We start from the raw sequence: 26714 nt of genomic DNA on the forward strand, positions 1-26714 counted from the left end.
ATTTATCTCCTATCATTTGAGGATGGACCCAAATCCATGACCCATAGGTGAAGGGATACTATGCCAGCTCACTGCGATGCTTCGCTCCAGACAATTTAGTCTTATATTAAGCCAATTGGAGTCAATAGCAAAATGCAATCGCCAATTAAGATACACTGCTCCTTTAAATGGGTTGTTGTCAAAGCAGGTTTGACTTCAGCGAGAGTCTGGTTTTCAAAAGTCCGTTTTTTTCCCCTTTACTTTCTCTGGCTGATGCTGGGGAGAGAGTTGAATTTCCAGCTTTTTTTTTAATGAGGTGAACACAATGTCAAGTCCCAGTCATCCACTGAAGAGATCAGGGCTGTTTACTGCTGTTCTTGTACCCTGTGTTGGCATAGAAACCAGCTCAGCTGGAACAGGAGACATTCTCTGAAGCAGTTTCTGACCAGTGATCATGGCTGCAATAGTGTTGTTCCAGCACTTTCTGCTTTTAACTCACTTTGATAAGATCAGGCCCACCTGTCCAAGGAATCGGAGCACTCTCAACTGTTCCTTTAAATATGTTTTTTCTTTTAAGCAGCTATTGCCCACTAAAGATCTTTGGCCAAGCATGCTCTAGACATATTACAAAATCCCTCATTAATAACTCACCGGACATAGGCTAGACGGCTCCATTAATCTGATTAAATCCCTAATTATACCGTCCAGATCACTCCCCCTTGCACACATGCACATTCCCCGCAGAACAGCACCTCATGCTATGTCAGTGCGAGGCTTCTGATTAACAGTTCCATCCCGTCGCTATCTAGGAGTGGTTAACAGTGCTACATTTTGACATTGCTGATGCCAGCTCGTGTTCAAACAAAAACAACTTGCGTTTATTTATACAGTGCCTTTACAGTAATAAAACATCCCAATTTACATCACCAGAATGTAGTCAGACAAAACCAACATGGTGCCAACAAAAGTGACATTAGCACAGTTAACCTAATGCTTAATCAACAGGGTAGGTTTTACACAGCATCTTAAAGGAGGAGAGTGAGTGGTGAGGCGAACGAGTTTGGGGAGAAAACTCCAGAATGTAGAGGCCTCACAGCTGAAAGCACAGCCAGCAATGGTAGGGAAAAGGAGATGAGGGTGGGGGGCAGAGGTGACACTGGATTGTCCTTCGCCCCCCTCCACAACCCAAATAGGTCAGAGCTGTACAAAGACTGCCATCACCTACACAATTCCAAATGGCTCTGTGGCAACTGTCTGTCTAAAAATAGATCAACTTGATTTTAAAAAAATGATTTTACAGAAGGGAGATAGGAGAGTTCACCGTCTCTCGATGGCTGTGGGGGCCTCCACTTTAATTCTACGCCTATCAGCAGAAAACGTGATTTGTAGATCCAAGAACGATTGCAAGCAACTGAGTGAATAAACCAGCGCCCCAACCCAGTGCTGAGGGAGTGCTGCACCGTCAGAGGTGCCGTATTTCCAATGAGATATGAAACTGAAGCTCCTTCTGCTTTCTCAGGTGGATGTAAAAGATTTCATGGCACTAATTTCAAGAAGAGCCAGGAGTTCTTCCTGATGTCCTGACCAATATTTACATGTCAACCAGTATCACTGAAAAAACAGATGATTTGGTCATTTATCTCACTATTGCTAATGGGAGGTTACTGTGTTACAAATTGCGATGCTAGTTAGAAGCTGACATCGGACAGTTTGTATTTGCCAGCATTTGATCTTCCTGGCCATTAAAACAGGGGTGGGGGAAGGGGTCAAAATCACCAGCTAGTGAAAGCCCCGACCAATGAAAACACAACCACCTGCCATGATCTATCCCATCAAGACACCAAACATAGAACAGCAGATTGTCACAGACAGACATGCATTATTCCTAGCCCACACTTGTCAGAGGGGAATTTCTTTCTGTTTCTCAAGGGCCCCGACATCTAGCAGGACGGAGAAAGGGTGAAGAAACCCAAAAACGCCAGGGACGCAGGGATCCTGTGGAATTTAATCCACGCCTGGCAGCCGACCAGGTTGAAAGGCTGCCCAGTGGGAAAGTCTGCTGCACCTGGCAGCAGCATGGGATCACTGGGCTCTAGCAGTAAAGAAAGGGGTCATTTGTGGGGGGGATGCAGGGGAGTCGCAGGGAGGGAGACTTCTCAGCACTCCACCTCTGGAAGTATGCAGCACAGATTCATCACAATAATACGGGGGCTAAAAGGGTTAAATTATGAGAATAGGTTACACATGCTTGGCTTGTAGTCCCCAGGGTACAGAAGATTATGAGGTGATCTAATTGAGGTGTTTCAGATTAAAAGGGGCATAAAACTAAAATCAGAGTTAAGCCAATCCGGAGTGATGCCAGGGAGCACTTCTTCACAAAATGAAATTCGGGACACACACCCCCAAAAATCTGTTGAGGCTGAGGGTTAATTAAATGAAAAACTCCACAGAAAAACTGAAAAAAATTTGATAGACTTTTTTTAGGCAAGGGTATTAAAGGTTGTGGGACCAGGGTGGATTGATGGACTTCAGATAAAGAGCCACCATAATTTATTTGAATGGTGGAACAGGTTTGAGGGGCTGTTTTACCTACTCCTCTCCCTATAAACAGGATTTTGGAATAGAATGGGATGGTTTAGATAGAATGTGAAAACATAACTTTTCGTTAGAATTTAATTGTAATAAGTAAATTGTTGGCTTAACTGGTCAATAAAGGATGGAAGTAAAATCAAAATGTTATGCCTTCAAATAGCTGCTCCTGCCATCATTGCCATCCCCCCAGGTCAGAAATCAGGTGCTGATGTGGGTAGCCCATTGCCTCTATCTCTACATAACATGCCACCAGGAAAATCAGGTTAGGCAAATAGTGGAGGAGGGAGGAGGAGAGAAGAGGGGAGGAATAAAAAGAAGAATCACTGAAGAAAAGGAAGGGCTTACTTTTCCTCAAATTTCTTCCCCTCGTGAGCAGAAGGCAGTAATTTCTTCCAGGTTATGGTTACACTGATTCATACAGTGTACTTATCCAAGTATTTATCCAATTCCCATTTCAAAGTTACTACTGATTCTGTCTCAGCTATCCTTTTGGGCAGTACTTTCCAGATCATGACAACTCACTATGTAAAGAAATTCTCATCACCTCTGGGTATTTTGCTAATTATCTGAAATCTGTGCCCTCTTACAACTATCCCTCCTGCCAGTGGGAACAGTTGTGCCTTTATTTTCTCTGTCAAAACCCTTCATTTTAAATACTTCTATTAAATTGCCCCTTAGGCTTCTCTGCTTTGGATTCCCAAATTCCCCCTTTGATAACCTGTCTGTGCCTACTCCTGACAAAGGCCAGAAATTCCAGCCTGGATCTGACCCATCTGCTTGTCCCTCCCAGTAAGTGACACAGTAAGAAGGACTGCCCCCTCACTAGCTCTCAGGCCCTAAAGCAATAGGTTCTCCCACTCAACTACAGTCAGCTGACCAAGATTGCACCACGCCTCAAACCTAGCACCCCATCAGCCTGCAATCTGCCGCACATTAGCAAGACCAACTAATCCGCCAGCAGCACCTGAAAAAGGTTAGAACTGCAAGATTTTTTTCTCCTCTTTATTCTTCCATGGAATGTGGGCATCGCTGGCAAGGCCAGCATCTGTTGCCCATCCATAATTGCCCTTAAACTGAGTGTCTTGCTAGGTCATCAAGGAGGACATTTAAGAGTCAACCACATGCTATGGATCTGGAGTGACATGCTAGGCCAGATCCTCAAAGACAGTAGGGAACCAGGTGGGTGTTGAGAAAGGGGGAAGGGTCAGGTCAGGGATAGATTAGAAGGCAGGGAACATCAAATCAAAATTATTAAAATCTTGTGGAGGACACATATTTCCTGTCTGCAAACTTTCTTTCCTGTTGCACAGACTTTGGTCATAACCATGTGCAAACGTTTATCATTGTAAACTGCTATGTCAACATTTCCTACTTAATTTGTTATGTCAACTGTCACGACGTCAAGTCCCCTCAGGGCCTTATACATTTCAAAAAGGGCACCAAAGTGCAGGACTCTCTCAGAACGGCATTAGAGTCCCAGCCTAGATTTTGTGCTCAAGTCTCTCAAGTGGGACATGAACTCATGACATTTTGACTCAGATATGTGTGTGTGTGACCACTGAGCTATGGTTAATATCTACTGTACTTCTATTAATGTCTGTATTACTACACCACAATGGGAGTATTAGCCAGTAAGGAATGGAATGAGGATCCCATTCCACATTGTATTCCAGTGACCCTCGCTGGCAAGTGTTAATCTGGAGACCTCAAGTTCAGGGACCAACACAGGTATGATGGCTCCCCACCATCACTGCCTCCCATCCCCGCCCTGCACCCCTTCAATCATCAAATCTGCACCTTGTTTCTTAGGCTCACACATGAAGGATAGTTAGTTTGATGGGGGTGGCCAGCACCCATACCATCATACCCACCCAAGCATAGACCAGTGCCTTCAGGAGAGGAGAGAGGAAACGAGTCAGTCATTCCAGTAGCTACAATGCAAGATACTGGATAGTTAACAAACATGCACAATGGGCAATCATTAAACAGGCTCTGGTTTCTTTGCACTAAAGTTACTCTTGAACTTTGTTTTTCTTGGAGATTAGGTTTGCAGGTCTTAGGTTGGTCAGCTGAGGGACCAGAAAATCAATGGGTGCTTGGGAAGGAGTCTCAAATCCTAGCAAACTGATTGGAAATCAAAATTGACAACTTTCCTGGAATTGCCTATGTGTTAGACCATCCCACCAAGAGGAACAGGAAAGCAGGACCTTAACAGAAATGGAAAAAAACAATCACAGATTAACAAAGTTTTAATAAATTATGGAATATTCGGAACTGATTTGTTAATGCAGTAAAACCTCAACTGGAAGGGTTTATCCTCTGCATTAATCAACAAAAAACATGGACAGCTCATTTAATATACATTACAAACTTATTAAATAAAAACAGAAAGCGCTAGAAAAACTCAGCAGGTCTGGCAGCATCTGTGAAGAGGAGTTAGCATTTCAGGTCCAATCTGACTTCTTCAGAACTGAAGAGAGGTAGAAATGTGATGGGTTTTATGTGTTGAAAGGGGTGGGAGAAGGGTCAGGTCAGGGATAGATTAGAAGGTGGGGAACATCAAATCAAACTTATTAAAGTCTTGTAGAGGACACATATTTCCTGTCTGCAACCCTTCTTTCCTGTTGCCCCAGTCTTTGGTCAGAGCTGTGAGCAAACATTTGTCATTGTAAACTGTTATGTCAACATTTCCTATTTAATTTGTTATGTCAACTGTCACAATGCAGTTGCAGGCTCTGGCCACTGGCTGACTCTGTGCAGCAAGTTTCTGAAGTCTCCCAAATCTGCCACATTTCATACATTAACAGAAGTTATGTTCATTGGCAAATAATGGGAAATGCCACAAGCAATTTACTAGGGGTTAAAGAACATCCACGAGACAAGCAGCAAAAGCATTTATTAAACAAATTTTCATCTATCATCCTACCATTTTGCTAGATTGTCTTCCTTTGATGCTCATTAATTTATGGCAGTGGGTCTCCCTTGGCATTGCTCTCTGAGCAATGTTTCAGAATGTGGACAGATAAACCTCTCCGGCTGCACTGCACCAGAGAAATCCCAGCTAGTCCTTCCAGGTAGGATCTGGTTTCTTCACATTTTCAACAGGCTTATTCTCACTGCTCTCACAAAAGGCTATCTCTTGCTCTCTCTCGCTCTCAAACACTCCTTTCTCTCTTTTCTTTCACATTTACCCAAATTCTTGGCCAGAGATTTTCAGCCCCTCAAGCTGGTGGGATTTTCCAGTCCCACTGATGTGAGCAGAGGTTTCAATGGCAGGCCGGCTCCACTGCGGGGGAACTGCAAAATTCCAGCCAAGGTCTTTTTACATTTATCTCCCTTTCACTCTGACATGCTGTCAACTGTCACTTTCTCCTTCCACTGAAAAACTTAACGAATTTTATTGTAAACATTTTTAGGGTGATTTTTCACATCAGAATCAAGCGTTCCAGGTATGACAGAAACAACCATATCCACAATACTGCAGGAATAATGGTTCTCCTGATTTCTATAGCCTCCTCCAGCCCTACAACCATCCGAGAATTCTGCATTCCACCAATTTTGGCCTGGTGTGCCCCTTGATTTCTTTTAGCTGCCAAGGCTCTAAACTGGAACTCTGTGCCTAAACCTCTCACCACCTTTTAAGACTGCCTAAAAAACTACGCCCTTGGCCAAGTTGTCAAGTGCTGTATTATCACCTTCTTTGGTTCAGGATCAACATTTGTCTGACTACTCTTTTGTGAAGCATCTTGGGATGTTTTACTACATTAAAAGGTGCTATATAAATACAAGTTGCTGTTATTGTGGTGTGTGTCTATATTATACTAGAATTATATACTATAATTTGCGTGCTTAATTTGTCCTACGTTAAAGCAACATGAATAAGGCAACTTAAAAAAAAATCTGCCAACGGTCTGGAGTGAAGTGCAGGATGGTTTGCAAAACTACTTAATGCTTTTGTTAGCAGAGATATCAGGAATGCAGACACCAATTTCTTATCAGTAACACATACAAAGATAACCTGAACATAATCACAACAGTTGCAACACAACAGTAAAAAGGCCAAAGCTCCTTTCAGTGTTATAGTCTTACAGCCTTACCTTGGTTTACTTTAACATCATGGGCAAGACAAACTGGTAAAACTGCTTCAACAATGATGAATTTAGTATTGTGACAGCCTCTGCCTGATCTATGCATGCATTCAGGCCACTGCTAATTTTTTTATTGAAGGACCCTGCTTCAGGATACGTTTGCTCAGTTTGTTACAGCTATTGGGAGTTTGGGTTGGTATGCTCCAAATTAGTTTGAGCTTCTACAACAGCCCTTAAAGGGGCTACTGAAGGTTGCCAAAGAAACCAGCAGTAAGTTTTTTTATGCACTTCCCTCAATGTGGAACCAGAAGGTCCAAAATTACCTCAGTCTGAAATTAGTCTGGCTCTGACTAGAACTACGTTGAGGCACTGTAATCTCTGAAGACAATGAGGCCCAAAGACCAATTTAGGATGATTCTCAGGCATGCCTCTCTTGATTCATGATCCAGCCTGCCACCCAGAAGCAGTTGCTGACAAATTTAGCTTGCATGTCTCAACAGGGCAGTGGGAATCTGGAATTCGCACCCCAAAAGGCTACTGCGGCTAGGTCAGTTGAAAATTTCAAAACCAGTGATTGATAGGTCTTTGTTACGCAAGGCTAGTAAGGTATACGGAACAAAGGTGGGTAGGCTAAGTGGAATTAATATATTGATCAGGCATGATCTAATTTAATGACAGAACAGGTTTGAGGGCCTGAATGCTCCACTCTTGTTCCTGTGTAGCTCGCCATTTGTTTTGAGAATACATTCGAGGCAGTCTTGTCAGTTTGATTTTCCAACCATGTCTTTTGAGGACAGTAGAAACAATATGATCAGTTTGCTCTACAAGTAGTCACCAATCAGCCTTCTCTACAATGAGCTCTTTTTGTCTCTCTACTGTCATGAAATCCATTATCTGTGCATCCCTGGGTGATAAATTAGCAGTCTGTGGAGATTGTAACATTTAAGGTACAGGTTGTTCCAATGTTTGTTACATTGGTTCTGCCTAGAAACAAGGATGGGACCCTCTGGGAATGTTTTGATAGGTCATCAGATCAGTTCAAGGTTCAGTGAACAGCTCTTCTTGAGGCAGTCAGTTTGAGGCACTCTGCCAGCAAACAAGTATCACAAAGACAAAAAGGGAAAAAATAGGTCCCAGTTAAGTTAAAGGAGGAGCTGTGGGGAGTAAAGAAGGCCACTGGGCCCCTTTGGAGCAGTGGTGTTCTATTTGGCATGGCCATACATCTGAAAACGTGCTGGTGAGCAAGTGTTTGAGTGCACCCGGAAATCCAGGGAGAAGGAATCTTGGAAGGCGAGATTGAAACCCTGTGAGGTGGGCCATTGTTAAAGCCGTCTGAGTGGGAGCGACCTTTGGAGAGAATTCCAAGGAGAGATTTTCAAAGGTGGAGATTGGAAACCCTTGTGAGAAAGACCAAGTTTCAGTGAGATTGATTGACTCAAGTGGAGCTAATGTCTGGGTGATATGTTGAGAAATCCTGTCTTGGTTGCATCTGTCATTTACTCTGTAGTGTGATGTGTTCGACCACAGTTTGTCTGTTAATTCACATGTCCTTGCACTTACCTCGAATATTAGAGTATAAGATACATATTGTAATTTGTTTTATCTTTCTGAATTTGTAAAGTTTATTTTTGTTTGTTTAAAGCCCATGGAATCTGGTGGTTTTATTCCAAAAGCAGGTGTTGCAACCTTTATCTACTTTAAACAAAACTTTATTGGTCCTTAGCTGGATCACCAGGTCTGGCCAGGGATCTTAACACTGCGATGTACTCGTTGCATCCCCTTCTATAACATATTGACTGTGACATCAAATGCCTTTCAAATAGTTCATTCATAGCTTATCAGGCACCTGCGGTATCCCCTCAAACTGCTTCATCATTTCTTATATTTTGAGAGCTTTCGTTAATAAGATAATATAGTAGAACTGCTAAGCTCCTCTGTGAACCTGAATTAAGCTCCTTAATTTCTTGAAGTAAACTGCTATCTGCTCCACTTGGCTGTGAGTGATCCAATCAAACATTTCCTCCTAAGTTCAAGTAAATCTGCCTTGCCTCTACCTCCCAAAACACTCAAGGCTGATTGGATCAATATAGATAAACTATTTCCTCTGGTAGAGGGAATCCAGAAAAGAGGGCATCATTTTAAAATTAGAGCCAGACCCATTCAGGAGTGAAATCAGGAAGTTCTTTCTCCACACAGAGGCTAGTGGAAATCTGGAATTTTTTTTATTCTTTCACAGGATGTGAGCGTCGCTGGCTAGACCTTTCTCCCCCCAATAGGCTTTGGTGGTCGGGGGTTGATTGAAAATTTGAAGACGGGGACCAATAGATTTTTGTGGGGTAAGGGTGCCAAGGGATATAGTGCGTCAAGGGATATAGTGCAAAGGTTAGCAAATGAGGTTTGAGCTACATATCGGTCATGATCTATCTGAATAAATAAAAAAGAGGGGCTGACTGACCTTCTGCTGTTCCTATGCTACTAGAACCGCCAAGCATATAAAAATTAATTTTTAAAGATCTGTGGTTAGATGGAGTTTGGCTTGGGAAATGGAAAAGTTGAGCTGGAAGGTTCTGACGGCAAGTGAAAGAGCAAGTGAGAGAGAGAGAGAGAGAGAGAGAGAGAGAGAGAGAGAGAAAAGACTACTTTTTACACTGGAAGATTACTTTTTGCAGATTCAAATTGTAAATTCTCATTTTTTATAAGTTTGATAAAAGAGATGGAAGTTTCTCCCATTTAGGAAAAGGACAAAAACTGGTGTAAATAAAACCTCATTTGGATTATGCATTAAACATATAGCCTTTGCAGGTGGCTACTTTGAAAAGCTTCTGTTGGTTAAGTCATTGTAACATTCAGGTGCCGAGTGTACTCACAATTAATTAATCTGATATAAGCAAGGATGTATAAGGGGGAATGACAGATCATAGGGAAGATCATAAGAAAGAGGAGAAGATGGCCATTTGGCCCATTAAGCCTGCTCCGCCATTCATTAAGATCACAGTTAATCTTAACTGTGGACTTAACTCCACTTTCCTGCCTGTCCCCCCCCCAACCCTTGACTCCCTGTCAATCAAAATTCTGTCCAGCTCAGCCTTGAAAATATTCAGTGACCCAGCCTCTACTGCTTCTGTGGAAGAGGATTCCAAAGACTAACAAACCTCTGAGAGGAGAAATTCCTCCTCATCGCCATCTTAAAACGGGAGACCCCTGCATCAATGGGAGGCCACTGCAGTCAATTGTAGCTTGTTTTTGATCTTATTTATTTGGATTTGAAATTTCAAACATTATGGAGTATGGTTGATGCCTCTGCAATACAGCTGGATCTGAGACTAGCTTAATTTTCTATATTATTTACACCTACATAGAACATACCACACAGAAACAGACCATTCAGCCCAACAAATCCAAGTCTGTTTATTTTCCACACGAGCCTCCTCCCTCTTCCTCTAACTCCACCAACATACCTTTCTTCTTGAGTTCACCTTTCTTCTTGAGTTCGAGTCCAAGAAAGAGTTGAAATATAAGCTGGTTTAAGGTGTGTGCGTGGGGGGCGGAGAGATAGAGAGACAGAGAGGTGGGGGGGGGGGGTGTGGTTGTAGGGACAAACAAGCAGTGATAGAAGCTGATCATCAAAAGATGTCAACGACAATAGTACAATAGAACACATAGGTGTTAAAGGTAAAGTTGGTGATATTATCTAAACGAATGTGCTAATTAAGAATGGATGGTAGGGCACTCAAGGTATAGCTCTAGTGGGGTTTTTTTTATATAATGGAAATAGGTGGGAAAAGGAAAATCTTTATAATTTATTGGAAAAAAAAGGGAAGGGGGAAACAGAAAGGGGGTGGGGGTGGGGGAGGGAGCTCACGACCTAAAGTTGTTGAATTCAATATTCAGTCCAGAAGGCTGTAAAGTCCCTAGTCGGAAGATGAGGTGTTGTTCCTCCAGTTTGCGTTGGGCTTCACTGGAACAATGCAGCAAGCCAAAGACAGACATGTGGGCAAGAGAGCAGGGTGGAGTGTTAAAATGGCAAGCGACAGGGAGGTTTGGGTCATTCTTGCGGACAGACCGCAGGTGTTCTGCAAAGCGGTCGCCCAGTTTACGTTTGGTCTCTCCAATGTAGAGGAGACCACATTGGGAGCAACGAATGCAGTAGACTAAGTTGGGGGAAATGCAAGTGAAATGCTGCTTCACTTGAAAGGAGTGTTTGGGTCCTTGGACGGTGAGGAGAGAGGAAGTGAAGGGGCAGGTGTTGCATCTTTTGCGTGGGCATGGGGTGGTGCCATAGGAGGGGGTTGAGGAGTAGGGGGTGATGGAGGAGTGGACCAGGGTGTCCCGGAGGGAGCGATCCCTACGGAATGCCGATAAGGGGTGTGAAGGGAAGATGTGTTTGGTGGTGGCATCATGCTGGAGTTGGCGGAAATGGCGGAGGATGATCCTTTGAATGCGGAGGCTGGTGGGGTATAAGTGAGGACAAGGGGGACCCTATCATGTTTCTGGGAGGGAGGAGAAGGCGTGAGGGCGGATGCGCGGGAGATGGGCCGGACACGGTTGAGGGCCCTGTCAACGACCGTGGGTGGAAAACCTTGGTCAAGGAAGAAGGAGGACATGTCAGAGGAACTGTTTTTGAATGTAGCATCATCGGAACAGATGCGACGGAGGCGAAGGAACTGAGAGAATGGGATGGAGTCCTTACAGGAAGCGGGGTGTGAGGAGCTGTAGTCGAGATAGCTGTGGGAGTCGGTGGGTTTGTAATGGATATTGGTGGACAGTCTATCACCAGAGATTGAGACAGAGAGGTCAAGGAATGGAAGGGAAGTGTCAGAGATGGACCACGTGAAAATGATGGAGGGGTGGAGATTGGAAGCAAAATTAATAAATTTTTCCAAGTCCCGACGAGAGCATGAAGCGGCACCGAAGTAATCATCGATGTACCGGAGAAAGAGTTGTGGAAGGGAGCCGGAGTAGGACTGCAACAAGGAATGTTCCACATACCCCATAAAGAGACAGGCATAGCTGGGGCCCCGGGACATAAAACGTTTCTCGGACTGCTGTTCCCGTCACATTCTGAAATCCACACTCAGTGCCATGCGCCGCCATATGAACACACTCGACCTCTCCCTCCAGCAGCACCGCCGTACCCTTTTTCAAAGCTGCGCGTGCCCCCAGTTTCATTTTATCCTTTGGCTCACCCGACGCCTCAACAAGAAACTTTTTCTCTTTCTCTCAAGTGCTAAGGAACGCAAGCTCCAACAACTCATCGACACCAACACCCATCTAGGACCCTCCACCCCTGCCTATCCCTCCGTCCCCACCCTTTCTTCCAATCCCAACCCCAGCCGTGTATTCACTATACCCCCTGACCTTCCCCTCTCCGATGCTGAACGTTCAATGCTCAGCAAAGTACTTAGTTTCATACCCTTACGCCCTCACCTCAATGAATTTCGGGCTTGGCATGATACTGAACTCTTCTTCCGCCGTCTTCGTCTCCGGGCTCACTTCTTTGGGCAGGAGTCCTCTCCCAGTTCAACAGATCCTTTTACCCATCTCCAATATTCTCCCTCCACCTGGACCCCTCCCTCTGGATTCTTACCTTCTCTCGATCTTTTCATTGAGAACTGTCGGCGCGACATTAGTCGTCTCAATTTCTCTGCTCCTCTCACCCATTCTAACCTGTCTCTCTCTGAACTTACTGCACTCCATTCTCTCAGGTCCAACCCTAACATTGTCATCAAACCCGCTGACAAGGGTGGTGCTGTTGTTGTCTGGCGCACTGACCTCTAACTCGCGGAGGCTGAGCGTCAACTCGCAGACACTTCCTCCTAACTCTCCCTGGACCATGACCCCACCACTGAACATCAAGCCATTGTTTCCAGGACTGTCACTGACCTCATCTCCTCTGGGGATCTCCCTCCCACAGCTTCCAACCTGATAGTCGCCCAACCTCGGACGGCCCGCTTCTATCTCCTACCCAAAATCCACAAACCGAACTGCCCCGGAAGACCGATCGTCTCAGCTTGCTCCTGCCCCACAGAACTCATTTCTCGTTATCTTGACTCCCTTCTCTCTCCCCTTGTCCAGTCCCTTCCCACCTACATCCGTGATTCCTCTGACACCTTACGTCACATCAACAATTTCCAGTTCCCTGGCCCCAACCGCTTCCTCTTCACCATGGACGTCCAATCCCTCTACACCTCCATCCTCCACCAGGATGGTCTGAGGGCCCTTAGCTTCTTCCTCGAACAGAGGCCCGAACAATCCCCATCCACCACTACTCTCCTCCGTCTGGCTGAACTTGTTCTCACGCTGAACAATTTCTCCTTCAACTCCTCTCACTTCCTCCAAATAAAAGGTGTGGCTATGGGTATCCGCATGGGCCCCAGCTATGCCTGTCTCTTTATGGGGTATGTGGAACATTCCTTGTTGCAGTCCTACTCCGGCTCCCTTCCACAACTCTTTCTCCGGTACATCGATGATTACTTCGGTGCCGCTTCATGCTCTCGTCGGGACTTGGAAAAATTTATTAATTTTGCTTCCAATCTCCACCCCTCCATCATTTTCACGTGGTCCATCTCTGACACTTCCCTTCCATTCCTTGACCTCTCTGTCTCAATCTCTGGTGATAGACTGTCCACCAATATCCATTACAAACCCACCGACTCCCACAGCTATCTCGACTACAGCTCCTCACACCCCGCTTCCTGTAAGGACTCCATCCCATTCTCTCAGTTCCTTCGCCTCCGTCACATCTGTTCCGATGATGCTACATTCAAAAACAGTTCCTCTGACATGTCCTCCTTCTTCCTTGACCGAGGTTTTCCACCCACGGTCGTTGACAGGGCCCTCAACCGTGTCCGGCCCATCTCCCGCGCATCCACCCTCACGCCTTCTCCTCCCTCCCAGAAACATGATAGGGTCCCCCTTGTCCTCAATTATACCCCACCAGCCTCCGCATTCAAAGGATCATCCTCCGCCATTTCCGCCAACTCCAGCATGATGCCACCACCAAACACATCTTCCCTTCATACCCCTTATCGGCATTCCGTAGGGATCGCTCCCTCCGGGACACCCTGGTCCACTCCTCCATCACCCCGTACTCCTCAACCCCCTCCTATGGCACCACCCCATGCCCACGCAAAAGATGCAACACCTGCCCCTTCACTTCCTCTCTCCTCACCGTCCAAGGACCCAAACACTCCTTTCAAGTGAAGCAGCATTTCACTTGCATTTCCCCCAACTTAGTCTACTGCATTCGTTGCTCCCCATGTGGTCTCCTCTACATTGGAGAGACCAAACGTAAACTGGGCGACCGCTTTGCAGAACACCTACGGTCTGTCCGTAAGAATGACCCAAACCTCCCTGTGGCTTGCCATTTTAACACTCCACCCTGCTCTCTTGCCCACATGTCTGTCCTTGGCTTGCTGCATTGTTCCAGTGAAGCCCAACGCAAACTGGAGGAACAACACCTCATCTTCCGACTAGGGACTTTACAGCCTTCCGGACTGAATATTGAATTCAACAACTTTAGGTCGTGAGCTCCCTCCCCCACCCCCACCCCCTTTCTGTTTCCCCCTTCCCTTTTTTTTTCCAATAAATTATAAAGATTTTCCTTTTCCCACCTATTTCCATTTTAAAAAAAAACCCCCACTAGAGCTATACCTTGAGTGCCCTACCATCCATTCTTAATTAGCACATTCGTTTAGATAATATCACCAACTTTAACACCTATGTGTTCTATTGTACTATTGTCGTTGACATCTTTTGATGATCTGCTTCTATCACTGCTTGTTTGTCCCTACAACCACACCCCCCGCCCCTCCACCTCTCTCTCTCTCTCTATCTCTCCGCCCCCCACACACACACCTTAAACCAGCTTATATTTCAACTCTTTCTTGGACTCGAACTCAAGTTCTGTCGAAGGGTCATGAGGACTCGAAACGTCAACTCTTTTCTTCTCCGCCGATGCTGCCAGACCTGCTGAGTTTTTCCAGGTAATTCTGTTTTTGTTTTGGATTTCCAGCATCCGCAGTTTTTTTGTTTTTACCTTTCTTCTTCATGTTCTTATATAGTTCCCCCATATATGCATTTATGTTACTAACCTCAACTACTTCTTGCAGAGGCAATTCCTGCATTCTGACCACTCCCTGGGTTAAAAATGATGTCCCCGAATCACTTGTTGGATCGCCCATCTCTAAACCTGTCTCAGCTCATTTGTGCTAAAACTTTCATCCACGCGTTTATTAACTCTAGGCGTTGTAATCCCAGTGCTCTCCTAGCCAGCCTGCCATTTTCCAGCCTCCATAAACTTAAGTGAATGAAGTTCACTCTTTTAAAGATCCTTTCTTCATCACTAATTTTTCTCTAAACTTTATGACTAACGATAGCAAAACGCAGATGGAAATGGTAGCATGAGGTAGCCAAGTGGCGGTGTGTCACACAGCTCCTAATCCAAGTGCTCCTTCTCATCACATCAGCTTAGACTGCGATGCAGTCAGTGTCTAACCCAGTCTTCCCCACACCAGACATCCATACATTTCCAGCAAGGGGTTGGAAATCAAAATCAAACATGAAGCTGTCAGATTGTCGTAAAAACCCAACTGGTTCAGTGATGTCTTTTAGGAAAGGAAACCTGCCATTATCCAGTCTGCTCTTCATGTGACTCCAGTCTCACACCAAGGCAACTGATTTTTCAATTTCCCCCTGAAGTGTGGCTTAGCGAGTCACTCAGTTGTATCATTCAGAAGATGGCTGATCACCAACACCTTCTCAAGACAATGACATCCACATAATTTTTTTTAAATCCTCAGGAGGGTACACTGTATTGAAAAATAATTGCCAACTTCTCAATTTTTTCAAGATCTACTTTTAGGCAGGTTTGTGAAAAGAACAGGAAACCATGAAAACTCAGTGGGTACTGCACAATATCACTCCACAAAGGGATTTCTACATTCTAAAAATTGAGCCAAGTTACCTGCAATTTCCAAACCTTCTAGTTTTAGTTGTTAAAGGAGTCCTTGTAATGCAGCGACCCTTCTGAAGTTACCCACCAAAGGTCTTGTACAATAACCGGTTACCTCATCGTTTGAAATGCAAAACTGCCATTTCCTTGCCTGAAGGCTTCCAAATTGGGTGGAGTTGTCCTTTTAACCTATAAAGCTGCCTTTTAGCAGGACACATAAGGTCTCCTGTGACGTTGCAGGCCAGGTGTTCCTCCACAAAGAGAAAGGGAGATGAGGAAAAGGAGAGCAGCCTGCTGCAGATTAATATTAGCAAAGGTCAAGGAGGTGTTTACACACATACCATTGTGGGCTAGGGAAAATGAGAGGGCACAGAAAGGTTTCTGATGATGCGCTCCAATATACTGTTTATATTCTTAACTGCTCTCTTCCTTCGCCGCTGCCAAGGATTATTCCCAAACATCTACCTCTCCCATTCTGTATCCCACCAGTGGGGATGAATTTATATGATCTGGTGTCAACTCTCCACCAATTGCCCCTCCCAGTGGGAGGATCCTGGTCTTCAATGATATTTAATTCTTTAATAAGACATTATGCTGAGGCCCCATTTGCCCTTTCAGGCAAACACCGAATCCTAGAATGGTTGCAGTACTGAAGGCGACCATTCAGCCCATTGAGTCTGTGCCACCTCTCTCTCTGTAAGAGCTATCCAGCTCGTCTCACACCATGCCCTTTCCCTCTAGCCCTGCAATTCTTTTCTTTCCCTTAGAGCACTTCAAGCCTCACCCACTAGCTTGAAGAAGAAGAATAGTAGAGTTCTCCCTGGTGTCTTGACCAATGCTTATTCCTCCATCGCTAAAATGAAAATAGATTATCTGGTCGCCATCACATTGCTGTTGGTGGGAGTTCGCTGTGAGCAAATTGACTGCTGAGATTCCCACATTACAACAGTGACTCCACTGAAGTATTTCATTGGCTGCAAAGTACTTTGGGACATCCTGAAATCACGAAAGGCACTTTTTAATTGCAAATCATTCTTTCTTCATATCTGCAGTAATTTTGCCAAGATCAGGTGTCTGTGATGATAAATTATCTGATCGACCGCTTGACACAATACATTAGTACAGAGAAACAGTGACATAAATAAAGCAAGGAGCTTAAGGGACAACTGCATGATTTAGTCATGGGATCAGAGCAAGAATTGGCATAGCTCATTAACATTTTGGGGTGGGGTAGGATAAGTATATTCGTCCTAGTTTCCCCCCATTGGTTACACTTATACATTACTGCACCCGTCTCCTTTGTCAATTATTGTTATGCTCAAATCTCCATCACCTTGGAAAAGAAACAAGTAAATTTAAGTCGGGTCATTGAAAGTGTAAGTCAGCACATGTGAGTATGCCCCTGGAACGCTGTTCTACTCAGCAAAACAATGATTTTCCTACATTATTGTCTGTAAAGCATTTCAGACATCCTGAGGTCATGAAAGGCACTATATAAATCCAAGTCTTTATTTTCCCCTTTTGACTAACAAGTGAGTTTTAGACTCAGAAAAAGAAGGAAATGACTATCAACTCTGTAAAATATCCAGTGAGGTCCAACTGAATCCCTCAGCAATAAAGGACAATAGTCAGTCTCCACATGAACACCTCATAAAGCTTTTTAGATATTTTAAATTGTGTTGTGTTGCTGGCTGTATCTGCATGGAAATCAGTGAAAGTCCAACTAACCAGTTTCCTAAACATAACCAAAATGAATATGTGCCAGCTGTGGCTTAGTGGGTAGTACTCTCACCTTAGTCGGAAGGTATTAGACTTAAGTTCCACTTTAGAGACTTGACCACAAATTTAATTATGGTGTTTAAGCTAATTAAAGAATTTGATAGGGTACATGGAGAGAAACTCAGGATCGTCAGTCTTTGAAGCTCTCTTCCTGAAAAGGCGGTGGAAGCAAAATCTTTGAATATGTTTACGGCAGAGGATAGATCCTTGATAAGCAAGGGGGTGATAGGTTATCGGGATAGTCGGGTTGCAGATTTGAGGTTACTGTCAGATCAGCCATGATCTTATTAAATGGCGGAGCAGGCTCGAGGGGCCGAATGGCCTACTCCTGCTCCTTGTTCGAATGTAAATTATTTCCTCTAGTGGAGGGGAGTCCAGAATTAAGCAACAATTTTGAAATTAGAGGTGGGTGTTCATGGGTGATGTCAGAAAGCACTTTTCACAAAGGGTAGTGGAAATCTGGAACTGTCATTTCCAAAAAGCTCTTGAGGTTGGAGATCAATTGAAAACTTCAATACCGAGAGTAATGCATTTCTGTTAGGCAAGGGCTATATTAGAACTAAAGTGGGTAATGAGAATTAAGATCCAGATCAGCAATGAACTAACAGAATGGTAAAACAGGCTGAAGGGGAGCACGAGCTCAATAAAGCTCTTTTGAGAGACTGTCAACCAAACATTTCTCTGCTGTTAAAAAAATCTCGACACTAAACGATCTCATAACTAGGTTCTTCATTTAAAATTGGCTATATTAAACTATGTTGGAAGCATCCGTGGCTGTAGTTCATTCAGAGGATATATAGCAACGTTTAAATGCACTTAGTCAGAAACGCCAGCAGATGAATTGCACAGGTGGGTTTACAGCCAATCGCAATCACTTCTATACTGACTGTTTTTCTAAGAAGGCCACTGGTGTTTGTCCAGGCAGGTTTACTCACAATGTGCGGGGCTTCATTTGTGCATTTGGCAGGATAGACAACTAATGCTGGAATACACAGGTCTGCTGTAACTGAAAGGAGCTCGTGTACATGAGCAGGATGAGAAGAGATGAGGTCAAACAGAGATGAGGAGAAACTTCTTTAGCCGGAGAGTGGTGAATCTATGGAATTCATTGCCACAGAAGGCCGTGGAGGTCAGGTCATTGAGTGTATTTAAGACCGAGATAGTTTGGTTCTTGATTGGTAAGCAGATCAAAGGTTATGGGGAGAAGGCGGAAGAATGGGGTTGATAAACTTATCAGCCATGATTGAATGGCAGAACAGACTCGATGGGCTGAATGGCCTAATGTCTGCGCCTATGTCTTATGGTCACACAGTGGCAGATGGGGAAGCGACAGGAAGGGTGGGGAAAGAGAGAGAGAGGGGGCGCGGGGGAGGAGAGAGAGAGAGAGAGAGAGAGGGGGCGCGGGGGAGGAGAGAGAGAGAGAGAGAGGGGGCGCGGGGGAGGAGAGAGAGAGAGAGAGAGAGAGAGGGGGTGCGGGGGAGGAGAGAGAGAAAGAGAAAGGGGGTGCGGGGGAGGAGAGAGAGAGAGAGAGGGGGCGCGGGGGAGGAGAGAGAGAGAGAGAGAGAGGGGGCGCGGGGGAGGAGAGAGAGAGAGAGAGAGGGGGCGCGGGGGAGGAGAGAGAGAGAGAGGGGGTGCGGGGGAGGAGAGAGAGAGAGAGGGGGCGCGGGGGAGGAGAGAGAGAGAGAGAGAGGGGGCGCGGGGGAGGAGAGAGAGAGAGAGAGAGGGGGCGCGGGGGAGGAGAGAGAGAGAGAGAGGGGGCACGGGGGAGGAGAGAGAGAGAGGGCGCGGGGGAGGAGAGAGAGAGAGAGGGCGCGGGAGAGGAGAGAGAGAGAGAGGGCGCGGGAGAGGAGAGGGAGAGAGAGGGCGCGGGGGAGGAGAGAGAGAGAGAGGGCGCGGGGGAGGAGAGAGAGAGAGAGGGCGCGGGGGAGGAGAGAGAGAGAGGGGGCGCGGGGGAGGAGAGAGAGAGAGGGAGAGAGGGGGTGCGGGGGAGGAGAGAGAGAGGGGGCGCGGGGGAGGAGAGAGAGAGGGCGCGGGGGAGGAGAGAGAGAGGGCGCGGGGGAGGAGAGAGAGAGGGCGCGGGGGAGGAGAGAGAGAGAGAGAGGGAGCGGGGGAGGAGAGAGAGAGAGAGAGGGCGCGGGGGAGGAGATAGAGAGAGAGAGAGAGGGCGCGGGGGAGGAGAGAGAGAGAGAGGGCGCGGGGGAGGAGAGAGAGAGAGAGGGCGCGGGGGAGGAGAGAGAGAGAGAGGGCGCGGGGGAGGAGAGAGAGAGAGAGGGCGCGGGGGAGGAGAGAGAGAGAGAGGGCGCGGGGGAGGAGAGAGAGAGAGAGGGCGCGGGGGAGGAGAGAGAGAGAGAGGGCGCGAGGGAGTGAGAGAGAGAGAGAGAGAGAGGGCGCGGGGGAGGGAGAGAGAGAGAGAGGGCACGGGGGAGGAGAGAGAGAGAGAGGGCGCGGGGGAGGAGAGAGAGAGAGAGGGCGCGGGGGAGGAGAGAGAGAGAGAGGGCGCGGGGGAGGAGAGAGAGAGAGAGGGCGCGGGGGAGGAGAGAGAGAGAGAGGGCGCGGGGGAGGAGAGAGAGAGAGAGGGCGCGGGGGAGGAGAGAGAGAGAGAGGGCGCGGGGGAGGAGAGAGAGAGAGAGGGCGCGGGGGAGGAGAGAGAGAGAGAGGGCGCGGGGGAGGAGAGAGAGAGAGAGGGCGCGGGGGAGGAGAGAGAGAGAGAGGGCGCGGGGGAGGAGAGAGAGAGAGAGGGCGCGGGGGAGGAGAGAGAGAGAGAGGGCGCGGGGGAGGAGAGAGAGAGAGAGGGCGCGGGGGAGGAGAGAGAGAGAGAGGGCGCGGGGGAGGAGAGAGAGAGAGAGGGCGCGGGGGAGGAGAGAGAGAGAGAGGGCGCGGGGGAGGAGAGAGAGAGAGAGGGCGCGGGGGAGGAGAGAGAGAGAGAGGGCGCGGGGGAGGAGAGAGAGAGAGAGGGCGCGGGGGAGGAGAGAGAGAGAGAGGGCGCGGGGGAGGAGAGAGAGAGAGAGGGCGCGGGGGAGGAGAGAGAGAGAGAGGGCGCGGGGGAGGAGAGAGAGAGAGAGGGCGCGGGGGAGGAGAGAGAGAGAGAGAGGGCGCGGGGGAGGAGAGAGAGAGAGAGGGCGCGGGGGAGGAGAGAGAGAGAGAGGGCGCGAGGGAGGAGAGAGAGAGAGAGGGCGCGGGGGAGGAGAGAGAGAGAGAGGGCGCGGGGGAGGAGAGAGAGAGAGAGGGCGCGGGGGAGGAGAGAGAGAGAGAGGGCGCGGGGGAGGAGAGAGAGAGAGGGCGCGGGGGAGGAGAGAGAGAGAGAGGGCGCGGGGGAGGAGAGAGAGAGAGAGGGCGCGGGGGAGGAGAGAGAGAGAGAGGGCGCGGGGAGGTGAGAGAGAGAGTGTGGGCGCGGGGGAGGAGAGAGAGAGAGAGGGCGCGGGGGAGGAGAGAGAGAGAGAGGGCGCGGGGGAGGAGAGAGAGAGAGGGCGCGGGGGAGGAGAGAGAGAGAGGGCGCGGGGGAGGAGAGAGAGAGAGGGCGCGGGGGAGGAGAGAGAGAGAGAGGGCGCGGGGGAGGAGAGAGAGAGAGAGGGCGCGGGGGAGGAGAGAGAGAGAGGGCGCGGGGGAGGAGAGAGAGAGAGAGGGCGCGGGGGAGGAGAGAGAGAGAGAGGGCGCGGGGGAGGAGAGAGAGAGAGAGGGCGCGGGGGAGGAGAGAGAGAGAGAGGGCGCGGGGGAGGAGAGCGAGAGAGAGGGCGCGGGGGAGGAGCGAGAGAGAGAGGGCGCGGGGGAGGAGAGAGAGAGAGAGGGCGCGGGGAAGGAGAGAAAGAGAGAGGGTGCGGGGAGGAGAGAGAGAGGGCGCGGGGGAGGAGTGAAAGAGAGAGGGCGCAGGGGAGGAGTGAAAGAGAGAGGGCGCGGGGGAGGGGTGAAAGAGAGGGCGCGGGGGAGGAGTGAAAGAGAGGGCGCGGGGGAGGAGAGAAAGAGAGAGGGCGCGGGGGAGGAGAGAAAGAGAGAGGGCGCGGGGGAGGAGAGAGAGAGAGAGGGCGCGGGGGAGGAGAGAGAGAGAGAGGGCGCGGGGGAGGAGAGAGAGAGAGAGAGGGCGCGGGGGAGGAGAGAAAGAGAGAGGGCGTGGGGGAGGAAAGAGAGAGGGTGCGGGGGAGGAGAGAGAGAGAGAGGGCGCGGGGAAGGAGAGAAAGAGAGAGGGCGCGGGGGAGGAGCGAGAGAGAGAGGGCGCGGGGGAGGAGAGAGAGAGAGAGGGCGCGGGGGAGGAGAGAGAGAGAGAGGGTGCGGGGAGGAGAGAGAGAGGGCGCGGGGGAGGAGTGAAAGAGAGAGGGCGCAGGGGAGGAGTGAAAGAGAGAGGGCGCGGGGGAGGGGTGAAAGAGAGGGCGCGGGGGAGGAGTGAAAGAGAGGGCGCGGGGGAGGAGTGAAAGAGAGGGCGCGGGGGAGGAGAGAAAGAGAGAGGGCGCGGGGGAGGAGAGAAAGAGAGAGGGCGCGGGGGAGGAGAGAAAGAGAGAGGGCGCGGGGGAGGAGAGAAGAGAGAGGGCGCGGGGGAGGAGAGAGAGAGAGAGGGCGCGGGGGAGGAGAGAGAGAGAGAGGGCGCGGGGGAGGAGAGAGAGAGAGAGAGAGGGCGCGGGGGAGGAGAGAAAGAGAGAGGGCGTGGGGGAGGAAAGAGAGAGGGTGCGGGGGAGGCAGTTGGAGGAAGTGAGGGACGGTGTCAGGAAGGCGAAGGACGAGGAACAGGACGGGTGAAGAACAGACGATCACCATCAACCTCTAAGGACAAATGGAGATCAGCAGGAAATGGGACATTTCTCTCCTCACCCACAGCCACTGCATTATTTGTGGGGCGGGGGAAGGGGCTCGAGAATAAACACGTTAAACACACCAAGAGACGCAGAGCAAAAGACAGTATTGGATCCCATTGCTTTGCACTTCCAGTGATTACTAAAATAGTGTTCAGCCAGCTCATAACAAATATCACCTCAAACCTGTCATGAATTAATGGCAAATGAGACCCCAGGACTCCATTCATGGTCAAGAAACAGTAGATCAAATAAATGTATGGCACCAAAGGAAATAATTACACAAGGTGATGAAATAAAAATCTGTTTCTCTTCCTCAACCTAAACCAGTTGTTGGGACCTGGGACCAGTCACAAGAGACTGGGAAAATATGAAAACAGCAGGCTTTAGGACCACGCGGATCGATCTCTCTCTGCGCCGGATCCCAGTGGCACCCTATTAAGATGAGGCAGTTTCTGAGTGGTCAGATTTCATTGCCGGATCTTCAGCAGTTCAGAGAGCCAACGTGTACACACATTCCTCAGTCTGCCCCCTCAAAAACCGTTAGCTGCTGAAAATAAGCTCTCGACAGCTTCTTTGCACAGGCTGTGCCTTTACAGGAAGAATGTCTTACAAAATCTAGACTAGGGAGGGGATCCTTGTGATTGCAATCAGACTAAGCGAAACGGAGGGGAATTAAAAGAAATTATTTTATTTTAGAAATAGGGGAAAGGAAGATTTCTGAACACGGTTAATTGGAGGAATGTCTGATAGACTCTCTCTGTCTCAACCGAACTTCAGCCCTAATTCCCAGTGCTCTTAATCTTCTCAACCTACATTCTCCCAGACACCCGAACCATTTTAATTGCATTAAAAAAAATAGCAGCCACTGCAATCTCTTCTATCGCCAGTTTTTTTTTTCTTTTTGCACGATACTTAAAGAACCGTTTCTCTTTAATAAAAATTGTTTCGGTTTTCCCTCGACTCTCGTTTGGATTCACTGCTGTGAATTATAATTCAGGAGCAGAGACAGAAATTAAAACTGTAATTTCAACATCGTGGCCAAGTGTTTTCAAGCAAAAATCCATCAGTCACATTTGGCAAATGACTTCTTGCATAACTGTTGCACCAACGGCTCAAAGGTCCAAGAGAAAAAAAAGCCCTTTTTTAAAATTACTTCAAAGCATGCTAACTTTTTAAGCAAAGCAAAATATTGCCGATGCTGGAAATCAGAAATAAAAAACAAAATGCTGGAAATATTCAGCAGGTCAGGTCAGCATCTGTGGAGAGAGAAACAATTATCGTTTCAGGTCTGTGACCTTTCGTCAGATCGGCTATATTTTTACCTGCTTTAAATCATCGTGCTTTAAATTCTTAACCTTTTGATTGTAACATTACATGTCACGGGTACTTTAACCTCACTGGATCTGATTATAGCAATAGCATTAAAAAGATATTGTTGCACAAGGTGTGAATTCCCAAAAGAAATACAAAACCCAAATATTAGCATAACTTAAAATAGTAAATAACCATTACAACACCCCCCCCCGGCCCCCAATATCTAATGTTCCTCAAAAGTTGCTCCTAAAAAAATGTTTCAATCAGTGGATCCAGACATTTGACAGGACGTGTACTTAGCCCATGCACTTCAATACACCACTGCATTTATTAAACCAAAACCCCACAGTCAGAAGACTTTTTTTAAAAAATCAATCTCCCTCCCTCCCATTCTCTTCCCATCTTCCCCAGATGAACACGTATGCACTGTGTTTAACAGAATGAAAAGGCTCATTATCAGGGAGACAGTCAGTAACAGGGCAATGTGTAGGGGCAGGGGCTGGTGGAGACAGGGAGGGGAGGGGGTAACAGTGCCCACATCAGCTAATGTCCCCCTCCTCCCCAGTGCAGAGGGCACAATGCCCTGCATTATATTCAATGGAGCCTCCTTACCTCAAACGTGAGACAAGCCTGGGGTGGGGGGGTTTGCCTCTGTCTCCTGGGCTCTTGAATCTAACTGTGGTGCGGTGCTGATCGTGCTTCCCTATCCTTCAACCCCCCCACCACCTTTTTCTTTTTTTCCTGGTTGCTCCCCCTCCCCGCGGATCCACAGGACGAAGTAAGCCCGAGCGCCTTGGAGTCGTGGCACTTCTCTCCCTTGCGCTGGCAGCCGGCCGACTCTAACTCCGCCCACCCACCGCCAGCTTCCATTCGTCGCTCAACCCCAAACTCAGCCAATAGCCGAGCGGGGGAAGGACAAGGCGACCGCCGAGCATAGTGGGGGAAGTCGTTGCTCTCCCCTGCTCCGGGAATGGAACTTGGCCCGGATCCGCTGTTCCGGGAATGGAACGTGGCCCGGATCTCCCTGCTCCGGGAATGGAACGTGGCCTGGATCGACTCGTGCGCTGCAGCTGCACGCCCGTTGTCCAGCCTCGTCACCTCAAGCTTCCCGAGCAGGAGGGACAAGCAGTAACTGAATTGCAAGGATTTTCTTTTAGAGCGACATTTTCAGGGTGCTCTACATCGTGGTGTTGGTACATTCCGCCTGAAATATACAGGCACAGAGCTGGCAAATGTCACTCAGAAAGAGTGACAGGAGCTCACTGTGGTTTAAAAATCTTGAATTGTGCTGGGGTGCATTTCTCTCTGGCGCAGCTTCAGCTTTTTAAATGGATGTACAGTCAGCACCAATCCTGCTCTTGACAGCTCGATAGATTATTAAAGGGTCCCTATAAATCGTGCATATTTCCGCTACACAATAGCGTGCTTCTTTCAAAATCCAGGGAGTTTCTTTTCCTTATGATTTCACCATCTTGTAGTTATGCAAACATGCCAACAGCAAAGCACCAAGCCATGTTACGTCTTAATGACAATCCTTCATAGCTAGAGATTGACAATGATACACAATTGATGACAATTTTTTTTGGACAGCTATAGTGTAACTAGAATGAGGGCATTTGCTAGCTACAGGGTGTATGTGATCATTGTATTTAGGAGCGTGGGCACATATTTTCGGTGTATTTGAAATCTGATGTGTGCTGTTACAAAATCAGGTCTGCTTGAGGTATTCTCGGATTTCACGGTGTCAATTGCACAGGAATAGGAACGGGCCATTCAGCCCCTCCAGTCGTTTCTGTTCTTCAATAAGATCAAGGCTGACCTGTGTCTTAATTCCACTTAGCCGTTCTCACTCCATATTCTTTGATACGCTTACCTAACAAAAATCTATCAATCCCTGTCGTGAAAATTCAATTGACCCAGTATACGTTGGGGGTGGGGGAGGAATTCCAGATGTCCACCATATCTGAAAAGTGCTTCCTGATTTCACCCCTGAACGGCCGAGCGCTAATTTCAAGATTATCTCCCACCGGAGGAAATATTGTTTCTGGATCTGCTCGACTGAACCCTTTCCTCATTTTAACACCTCAACCGGGTCACCTCTCAAACTTTATAAACTCGAGAGTAAGTGCCAAGTTTATGCGATTTGCCCGCATAATTTAACCCTTCAAGCCCCAGTATCATTCTGGTGAAATTGCACTGTACCTTTTCCAAGGCCAATATGTCTCCTAAGGAGCAGTGCCAAAAGCTGTTGAGTTTTGGAATGGACCATTTTCACTTCAATATGGCCCCAACCATATTCCCTAATCAGGGATGAGTGCATATCTTCTATGAATATGATCTATCATATAAAAATGCAATTTTACAGTACAGAAGGAGGGCAAAAGTGCATCACTATTTACCCTTTGAAAGAATCTGTGTACACACCCATGCATTCTATTTGCCTTGGCAATAACCAGTCTACAATGCTGCAGAATTATTCTCATTTAGCCAGAAGGCACACCCTAATCTTTTTCCTGCTACACCTTATTCAACAATATATTCTGATTGTTCAATTACATGTACTTTTCTTAGCGGCCAAACACTTTAGTTTTGCAGTTCTCAATATAAATCCTTAGCTGGCTTTCATCTGCCTGTGGCAAAATGTCTTTTTAATAATAGCCTCCTTTCTCACACAAATCAGTGTTACCAATGGCTTTCGTCATTCTGCTTACAATAAAACACAATTAGTATTACAAACAACAAGGATCCCAGTGCTCATCCCTGGGAGATAGCAGAAGTCAGAGCAGCAATTAAACTTGCATTACTGATACCTTTGTACCTGCTTCAATTATTCTTAGCTTCATCCTGGATTCTATGAACTTCTGTGTAAAAGGATCTTTTCTAATATTTTATGGAAATAAGGGTAAAATGGAATCCTAATAACTCAAAGTTATCGGGACAGATTACCCGGTCAATACCTCGTTACATGTGGGAACTTGCTGAGTGCAATTTGGGTGCCACATTTCTGACATTACAACAGTGTCTGCACTTCAAAAGGTATTGGCTATAAACTACTTTGGGACACTCTGAGTTTGTGAAGGGTGTGGTATAAATTATTTCTTTACATCAAACTATTGGGCTATTGGAAAAGCTTTGTGATATCAGGATTTCAATCTACTTAGGGTCTTGATCGGTCTAAATTGAAGGGTAGACTTTGTTCAGGTTCCTGTTTCTGGCACAATCCCACTT

At 47.4% G+C, this 26714-nt stretch overlaps 1 protein-coding gene across 5 annotated transcripts in view; it reads right to left on the minus strand.

Moving 5' to 3' along the window:
• LOC121275310 (ribosome-binding protein 1-like) overlaps positions 1 to 24313 on the minus strand; it is a 165213-nt gene extending 140900 nt beyond the window's left edge. For all 5 annotated transcript variants that reach the window (XM_041182778.1, XM_041182780.1, XM_041182777.1 and 2 more), the window contains exon 1: positions 24099 to 24313. The gene's annotated coding sequence lies outside the window, so the exon portion shown is untranslated. The remainder of the gene's footprint in view (positions 1 to 24098) is intronic.
• Between the last annotated feature and the right edge of the window lie 2401 nt (positions 24314 to 26714).

This window comes from Carcharodon carcharias, chromosome 2 (genome assembly GCF_017639515.1).
Source record: "Carcharodon carcharias isolate sCarCar2 chromosome 2, sCarCar2.pri, whole genome shotgun sequence".
Classification (NCBI taxonomy): Eukaryota; Metazoa; Chordata; class Chondrichthyes; order Lamniformes; family Lamnidae; genus Carcharodon; species Carcharodon carcharias.